Here is a 9,527-nt window from a genome sequence, read left to right as displayed (position 1 = left end):
TTTAAAATAAATATGAAAAATGATGGAAGTAATAACAAATGTGATGAGAAATGGAAAGGATGGCCTCCATAAATAAATTTAAAGGTATTGTTGAAATTAAAAAGAGATTTATGAATTTCAAGTTCAAAATTCGTAACGTCGACAAAACCAGCAACATGCTTTGATAGATAAAAGAATAAAGAAAATTCAAAATAAATATGTCTTGAAATAAGAAAATGGTGTGGATTTACACTATCATGCATAACTTTTAATTCAAGTGTTGGATCGAGCTGAAATTTTATAAGAAGTTTATTGATACATTTTCATATCTTAGGTTAAGATTATAGGGCAATCAAAGTTCAAGAAGATCATAGAAGAATATCGACAATCAGACCAAAAAACAGAATATAGTCTTATTCATGGCATTATTGTAAATAAGTGGATAAACTAGAAATTTCAGCTCCTTATAAAATCCAATTTTGCTGGAAAGAAAACAAAGAAGAGAGTTTATTGTTACCTTGCAATTTTTACACTAAAAACTTGAGAGAAATCAAGGTTTAAGGCTAGAATAAGAGAGAGTGCTTAAACCTATCAATCACAAGAATCAAAAGAAAATTAACTGAGAGAAAAAATTATCCTAGAGAGAGAGGTATGGAAAATTAGAGAGAGAAGGAAGAGGAGTGAATTTTTTTTATTGGTTAGCATTTGAAGCTCATTTTATTATCAGGTAAGGAGCTCTAAACCTAAATATAGGTATGGTGCATTACGAATGATACGTCTTTTCCTTGCACAACCAATCCCCTTATCTAGACTCTCGCAGACCATTAAGTTTCCTAGTCATCATAATACTAGGTTGCGACTTTTGAACTTTTTCAAATCATAATTTTTATGATTTATGCAAATATATCCAAAACCTCTTCGATCCAGGAAGCATAACCTGCCATCCAACGTTCTGCATGACACAACAAAGAGATTGTAAACCTAGAGTTTGAAGGAATCATAGGGTATTTATAACCTATGAATCTTGTCATTTTATGGAGAAGAGAGGCAGAAAAGTTATTTTATCCTTATGATATTTTGAGTTGTATTGCACTCAAAATAATATGTATTGAATCAATATAAAATATTGAGAAGACTATATGGAGGTCCTGAAAAATCACCCAAAAGTGTTGGGCTTAGGGGAGTTGCCTAAAGCTCGTTAGGGGTAAACAATTCTCTCAGCCCAAGGCCGATGGTTAATGGATCTAGACAGCACCTGAACCCATTTGTTTATGGTTGTTAGGGGTTTTGAGTCCGTTAAATTTGGGTTCATCAAATCTAAAAAAATATCTTTTCAAAATTAACCTTTTAAAAGTTCAGAAAAAGTATGTCACACATTTTCTTATTACTTGTTGACTATATTATAATTGCAATTACAATTACATGATAAACAAAACGAAAACTTGTTGGGAGTTGATACCTTAACAATGATATTTTCTTATCCAATTTCATTTTTTTCTTTTTACAATTTCATAGTTATATTAAGATGGTTTTATGTGTTAATTTTTATTTTTATTTTTTTTTTGCTTTCAATACTCTAACCTCAGTATGAAGTATTGAAAAACATTTTGAATACTAATGAAAAATTGATGTTACAAAATAAATTTTTAGATTATTGTTTGAAAAAATTGAAAAAAAAATAAAGATCAAATTAAAAAAAAAACATTTTAATTTTTAGAGTGAAATCTTCAATTTGATACTTCAAGTTTTAATTTATGTATTATTTGGTCTCTTTTGTTTTAACTTCTTACATTTTAATCTCAAATTTCATTTTCTTCATATTTCAGTCCCTTAATATTAAGAGAAGAAAGATAAAGTCATTGAAAAAAGGTTGATGTGAGAGAAAGTGTTTGACCGACAATAAAATAGGTTGATCTTTGAGTTAATGAGTTTGTTTTTAAGAATAAAGTTTAATAAAGGTAGTGTTATCTTTTAATCATACCAGAAAAATAGATTGGGTTCTTAGAGTTTTTTTATTCATCTATTTTTTTAGAGTGATTAAAAGATGTTTTGTAATTAAAAATGAATTTATTGAGGCTTCTATAATATTTTTTTATGTGAAAATAAGTTATAAAAAAAAGTTTTTATAATCCAAAAACTTAAACTAGTCACTAGTCACCGGATATGATCAAAAAATTGTTTAGCAGGGACAGGCGACATGGCATCCATTAAAATAAAAATAAAGCTAGCAAATGACCTTTCAAAAAATTAATAAACCAAGAATGCGGGCCTAACTTTCCAACAGGCCTAATTTATAAAGCTTCATTATATTTTTTTTTTCATTAAATTTTTTAATTTAAATTTTAATTAATGTCTTACTTTTCAAATTATTTAGTTTATTTTTTAAAAATAGTAATCATTATATTTTAATATCAGAATATTTCAAATTATTTTTTTCCTTTTATAATTTATGCATGAGTCTTTTTATCATAATAAAATAACAAAAAAAATATTTTTTTAACCACCATAATTGACCTCTAAAATAAAATAAATAAAAAATTATAAAACAAAAAAAAGCCAGAATAAAATATTTGCATGACGATAAAGAGATGCCTTCTATTTTAATATTTAATTAGCGTTCATATTTTTTTATAAAAATTATTAGTTCATATATCTTTTAATTTATTTGATTATATAAACACCATCCTTTCATTTCTTAATTAAATCCTACCCGTAACATAGAACTGGTGGTGGGACTAGTTCCTTTTCGAATCCGTTAGTGGTTAAAATGCGAGTGGAGCACTCACATCATGGTATATATATATATGGTGGTTCGGTTTTCTAGATGGACCTCATTTGGAACATGTGGCAGAGGCTTATAGGAGGGCAAAAGGATCCATTTTCAACTCTCTAGAACAAGCTTGAAATCAATTGTTGTAGCCAAGAACATGGAGGAGGGCGGCTGTCGTGCCTCTCAAAGAACCATTTGCCGCGTCCCAGAGGCCAGCCAGAGCAGTACACCTGAGATGCATAGCTGTGATAGCAAATTGAAAATGCACCACCCCAGCTGATGATACAGTACATTCACTGAAGCCCTCTCAAGAGCTTTAACATAACTAAATGATACTGTGGTCCTTTATCTGATATAAGCGAATAGATAGATTACAAACCCTTGCCGAGAACAGATGAGCAAATTGCTTCAATCAATAGCAGAACAGCCAAGCATTTGCATTTCTTGTGATGGATATGAGGTGGCAATTACATCACAGGCTATCATGGGAGAGAGAGAGTCATCGATCTTCAATGCCGCCATGGTTAACTCACCTGTTCGCCAATCAAATCAAGACCAACAACCAGAAAACTGATCCCTTGAAATAATAGTAAGTAGAAGTGAATTCCTTGGGCAGATAGCAAGCTTCTCAGCGAGGCAGTTAGCAGTATCAATGCCAGAGCAAGTTCCTTCCTATACAAACGGTTCCTTTTCTTTTTCCCAGTTTTCTTGGTTGTTCCTATCTTGTTCAGCTCATCCAGGCCTGATTCTGAGGATGACCTGTGGAGACTAGTAGTTTCTACCACCAAAGGGTCAGATTCCTTTTCAGCAAATGCAACTAAGTCTGCCTCTGATGATCTTCCTAATTTATTTGTAACTACCCACTCCTAAGAACGAAATAATCCTGATATCATGGCATTGAATTTGGTCACGGACATGGTGTTCTCAAACAAAAGGTATGGGACTATGAAGGGGAATGATCGTGGTCCTGGGAGGATATTCAAGATAGACATAATTCCCGGGACATAACAAACAACCCAAGCAGGTAGCTGTGGTTCTGGCAGGAACATGGTAAGTAGGAGAATGATGCAGAAGAGAGTGAATGAATAAAAAGGCAGGATGAGCTTCCGTAGTAAGAAGAAAAGAAATATCATGTTCGCTTTCTTGCCAAAAGACACCTGTATTGGAAATGAAGTATTTTAGGTTGTTAATAGAGTTGAAAAGATTCACTTCCAAAAGTCAACACCCAAAGAATGATTTGATGGAAATGATCATTACAAGATAACTTACTCGGCAGATAAGTTTTGCTGTTTCTCATTTTTTATTTCACTGGGATGAGGAACCTAGATAGCTGAATATTTCTGAATTCTGTCTCTCTAGCGATTGGGAAAAATACTTGGCATATCAATGTGGTAAACAACGATGCTATAAATTCTCTGGTCAAGTTTTGTAAGTCCAATCTTCCTCTCCACAATCCTGAAGTTGCAGGACCAGGACTAATTTTTCTAATTTTAGGAGTTTATATATTGCCAAGTTCCCAACTGATCAGTCGAGAGTATAAATTAGCATAGGAGAACATGCATTATGGCCTACGAGTTACAGAAGTGTTGGGTGCATAGATTCTCTCCCTAATAAATAACAACTTGGGGATTTTTCTGATAAAAAAGAAGATTCTATCGAGAGAAGAAAAGGACGTGCACCAGAATGAGGGACATTGAGACATCCTCCAGAACAATAAAAACCACAGAATAAGCATCACAAAACTAAAATTACAATGCTTTCTCTATATCTGCTTAAGAAGCAACATTAAAGGAACCAATAGCCAATCACCAAAAAGACATGAGAGCACTGACATGGTGTTTATTTTAGGTAGAAAACCTCCTGACTAATCTCATGGAACAAGAGCTGTTTAGACCATGAAGAAACATGAAGCTCAACGTAACCTTCATTTGAACACGAATTTTCTTAAATCCATCAAGATATTTAGACATAGTTGATATGCTCAACAACCAACAACTATCAGTAGTTTGATTGACTGCTATGAGGTCAGTATCTATGGTTCTGCATCCAACAGGGAATGATGCACCCATGGTCTCTAGTTCACTTTTTCAAGGTATTAATAGCATTTGAACCCCTTGGAAGCTGAAATATATAAACAAATACATGCATAAATAACTGTGGAACTGGAAGTCAAACAACTATGTTTTAGTCACAGTATCTTGCAAACCTAGTCCAGCTCTAGACAATTCATTATTTCCGTTTAAATTTTTCCATGTCAAGATAAATACTTTTGTCTGTGTTATGTTTGTCAGAAGCACAAAACACCCTACTTTTCTGCTAGGAAGAGTAAATTATGTGCACCAGAAATGACATCCAAGAACTTTCTGGTTTCAAAAGATATAAAGGCATCTTTTCTAGAAAAAAAGGACTTCAATATCTACCAAATATAAATGATAGCAAGAGGGGGGGAAAGCTTCAGTACCTTTGCACGAAGTATGTCAACAAAGCACAAGCGGAACAACTGCATTGGACCTGAATGCCAGCGATGTTGCTGTTTTTTGTATGCCTCATAGGACTCTGGAAGTTCACAAAGGCACTGCAAAATGATAAATAATTTTATTAGGTTGATTATCCACCCCCAAATGTATAAAGTGACACTAAAAACTTTAATACCATGACAAACCTTAACATCATTCAAATATATGAACTTCCATCCACGAAGATGAGCACGAACAGCAATATCCATGTCTTCAACTGTTGTCCGTTCCAACCAACCACCACATTCTTCAAGGGCTTTAATCCTCCATACACCAGCAGTTCCATTAAAACCAAAAAAGTTGATGAAAACACCATTCACCTGTTGCTCAACCTCAAAGTGGAATGATAAGTTTATGTTCTGCAGTCTTGTAAGCAAGTTTTCATCCTTGTTTACAAATGCCCACCTTGCTTGGACCAATGCGAGGTCATCCTTCCCCTTCAAATTCAGAAAAGCAAAGAACAAGGACAAAGAATTTCTCATCAGAACAGAAAGTAAAGCTAAGTTTTCACTGACCCTCTTACATGCAATCCATCCGAGTACATGTTACTTTAAGGAAATGAAATGAGAAACCAGCCAACTGATCATGTGTTGCCTGTTGCAAATTGATATGTATAAATTATCCTTGAATGTAAAAATGGAGTATTGACACTCATAATTATGAGGCATAACACTGCATTAAAACTATTTTACAAGATCTAGGGAAGGGAACTTTATTTATAAACTGAGGTCTGTAATTTAACAAACAAATTCCTGTTTGGAATACACTAAAAATTTTAGCACTCACTATTTTTTTAATGATACATTTCCTTCTGGCAGATTCAATTAACTAGTGAGAGAAAGATATGGAGTTTCCCATGCAACTAAATGATGTCAAAGTTAAATTTGTTGTAACATGCAATGATGTTATTCAAGGTCATTGATAAAATCATGTAACTTTCAAGGGGTGCCGATCAGATTGGCCACATTGTATAAAAACACTGTAAAACCACCCAAGTTGGACCTCCTATGTCTTCAGTTAGAAAAAGGTTTGAATTGCTTTCTTTTAAAATTTTACTAAATCGTTGTAACAATGCAGATCATTCTTTGATATAAAGCACAGCGGCGAAATCTAGAAAGGCGCCAACTTCAGAAGGTTACCAAAATCAACCAATTGGAATCTCCACGGTGCAAACATCAAAACTAATTATGTAACTTTGTGCCAGGTGGAATAATTGCAGATATACCAAATCAAGGATATAAGAGAACTTGAACCGATATACAGGTTCTGACAAATTAATCACACCTGGATCATAAATTTACCTTGAAGTGAGGAATAGTTTTCTTCAAGAAATCAGGTCCTGGCTGAAAATCAGCATCAAATATTGCTACAAACTCATAATCTTTTACATAATCACAGCTCATTGCAGATTTCAGGTTCCCAGCCTTGAAGCCTGTGCGTATAAGACGGTGGCACACCCCTTTGTTGCCATTTGTGTACTTCAGCCTTGATAAGGAGTTGAGCATCTAACTCATCAGAATCATCCAAAACCTGTATAAGCATTCTCTCCTTTGGCCAGTCCTGGATACAGCATGCTGCAATAGATTGTTGGTAAACCTGCATGCTAAATTATGATTATTTAGAAATTTCTGGTTGATAGGAGAAAATGAAAAGAAAAAAAACAAGGCAAAAACAATCCTTGTGAAGTGAAACTAAAACAAACTACTTTGTGGAGAGCACAAAATCAAACCAAGGAAAGACTTGAGAGGTTTTCTAACAAAATGTTTCGTCTTTTTCTTCTCTCTAATTTGTTATATCTCATTTCTGCTATGTTTGGATATGTGCTTCACAAATAAAGCATAATGATTAAACAAATTAGAACATCCTTGGAAGCGAAGTGGAGCTCACCAGTCACTACTCCCACCATTTGTGTTGATATTCATTGACAAAACAAGAAGATAAATGAAACCCTAATGCAGCATTACTTACACAGCCTACCATATAAACTACCAAAAATTAGCATTAATTGTCGAGAAATGTTAATCCCTGAAGTGCACTCAAGTTGGCATCTTTAAGACTTAATCCTGTTACGAGGTAGCTAGTCACATACGACAATGCTAAACTTCAAATGTTCATTAAAACTAACACAATTTATCACTTCTTGTTGAAGCAAAATCAAATCTACAATCACATTTAATCCTAAAAAAAAAAAGAGCTACTACTATCCCTAATTATCAATACACAACACACTGAAGAATTCAACAAATTAAACATTTCCAATAATTGAAGCGAAATAAACTTGTAATAATAACTAATTAATCCACCAAGTAACAGAGTGACTAAACTGAAAAAAGTTTGGAGGATAAGAAACCTACATTTGCTTACCTCCCTCTCATTGCACATTGGAATCTGCACCAAAACCATCGGATAATCCTCCACATTCTCCCTACCAACATATTCCGCCGCCGCCACCGGCCTCAATTTCCTAAACTTGATCCAAAAACACCTAATATCAACACAATACGATCTACCGACTGTATTAAAAACAAGATAATACACAGATTCGTCAAGCTCTGCAGCGGCGGCGCCAAGTAATTCGCCCTTATTTCCAACAACTTGGCATAGGCTCTCTCCACCGCGGCCTCCGTCGACTCCACCGACGAGGAACTGAAATGCCATCCCTGCAAATACGCGATTAACTTGAAACACAACAGCAGAATCACCAGGAATAAAAAATATTTTATGATCCTGTAAAGCCGTGATGAGATTGACGAATCGGAAGGCGAGTCTGTTTTGCTAGCAGCGATCCTGCGATTGGCTGTGCGGAGGAGGTCAATGAAGCCGTCTGTGAGCCACGCGAGGGAAGTAGCGAGTTGTCGGAATTTTAGGAGCCAGAGCCAGGACAGCTGGCGCGCACTACGCGTGTGACCTTTATCGACGGTAGGGCTGTGGATCTCGACGGTTAAGAAGGCTGTATTTTCCGGTTTGTCGAGAAACTCGCGTTGTTTGTTCCAACATTCTTGAAACTCGTAGTTTTGAGCTCGACTACTCATAGATAGAAAGGAAATGTTTTTTTTTTTTTTTTTTTGTTGAGATATCTCACTGAGTGAGTCGGTTGTTACTTTTGTTGGAAAAAAATGTGCGTGTCTGTGTGATTGGGAGAGATGTGAGGGAGTGAACTGTCCTCAATTTAGCAAACCGTAACTAACTATCGCTAAATATTATTAAATTATATTTTAAAATATTTTTTAATAAATCACATGTTAAAAAAATTATTTTAGTATATTTTTAATTAAAAAATATTTTTTATAAAATACTTTATTTCACATTATAAAACACAAATTTACTAGTAGTTTTAGGAAAAAAAAAACAAGCCATATAAATTATGATGTGTGATTTTAAAATAACTATATTATTATTTCATAGTGTATGTTTGTTACTCGTGGGTGCGTGGTGTCAAGGTCAGGGAATCTTCACTTAGTTGTTTTTTTTAGAGTCGTTAGAAGACCCGGCCGATTGTACTAGTCTTATCAGAAATTTTAATAGTAAGAAACTGGTTATGTTTAGAGAATGTATTAGCACTCTTAGTATAACCTATCTGAAGTAAGTTGTATTGTGTGATCTAGATATGATTTAAAGGTATAGATGGGTTCCTAACCAGTGGTTGGTTTACGGCTCAAAAAAAAAGATGTACTCTTATGAAAAAATTCTGGCATTTCAAATTTATTATAAACTCGTATGCCTAAATGAATTCTTGTGGAAATAATTCATGTAAGTGCCCTAACAGTGTTCAACCATCCTAGAAGATGAAAGTGTTTTTCACAACTCGTATATTGTGGTGAAAAATATCCCCTAATTAAAATTGATAAATATTTAGAATAATTCTTAGAATTTTCTGGTCAACTCCTGATATATAAATATCAACCTACTTGTAGGTCTAGTATTTATACCAGAATATTACCATTAATTCTTATGAATTAAAAACTTCAGGGGTTATTGAAATATTAGTCAAGTTCTCATGGATTTAATAAACTAATTATTAAATCTAAAATGTATATAAGGATATATTTTTTAATTTTGTATAAAAATGCTAAAACACATCATGTATCTTAATATTTTTTTCTTCAAACAAAATATGATTTTTTTTATTTTCCGATAGACTTGGTCATATGCATGAAAACAAAATATATTTTTTTATTTTAAAAATGAGAAATTTTTTTTAATTTTTTTGAAATTTTGGAGAAAACTAAGTATTTTTAATATTATATCCATATTTTACAGTG

General features: G+C 33.5%; 1 pseudogene; it reads right to left on the bottom strand.

Moving 5' to 3' along the window:
• Positions 1–2,738: 2,738 nt before the first annotated feature.
• Positions 2,739–8,415, bottom strand: LOC133681675 (probable xyloglucan glycosyltransferase 6; annotated as a pseudogene).
• Positions 8,416–9,527: the final 1,112 nt, after the last annotated feature.

The sequence above is a fragment of the Populus nigra genome, chromosome 2, assembly GCF_951802175.1.
Source record: "Populus nigra chromosome 2, ddPopNigr1.1, whole genome shotgun sequence".
In the NCBI taxonomy this organism is placed as follows: Eukaryota; Viridiplantae; Streptophyta; class Magnoliopsida; order Malpighiales; family Salicaceae; genus Populus; species Populus nigra.
The sequence above is the reverse complement of the archived record's forward strand: the minus strand, read 5'-3'. Positions and strand labels throughout refer to the sequence as shown.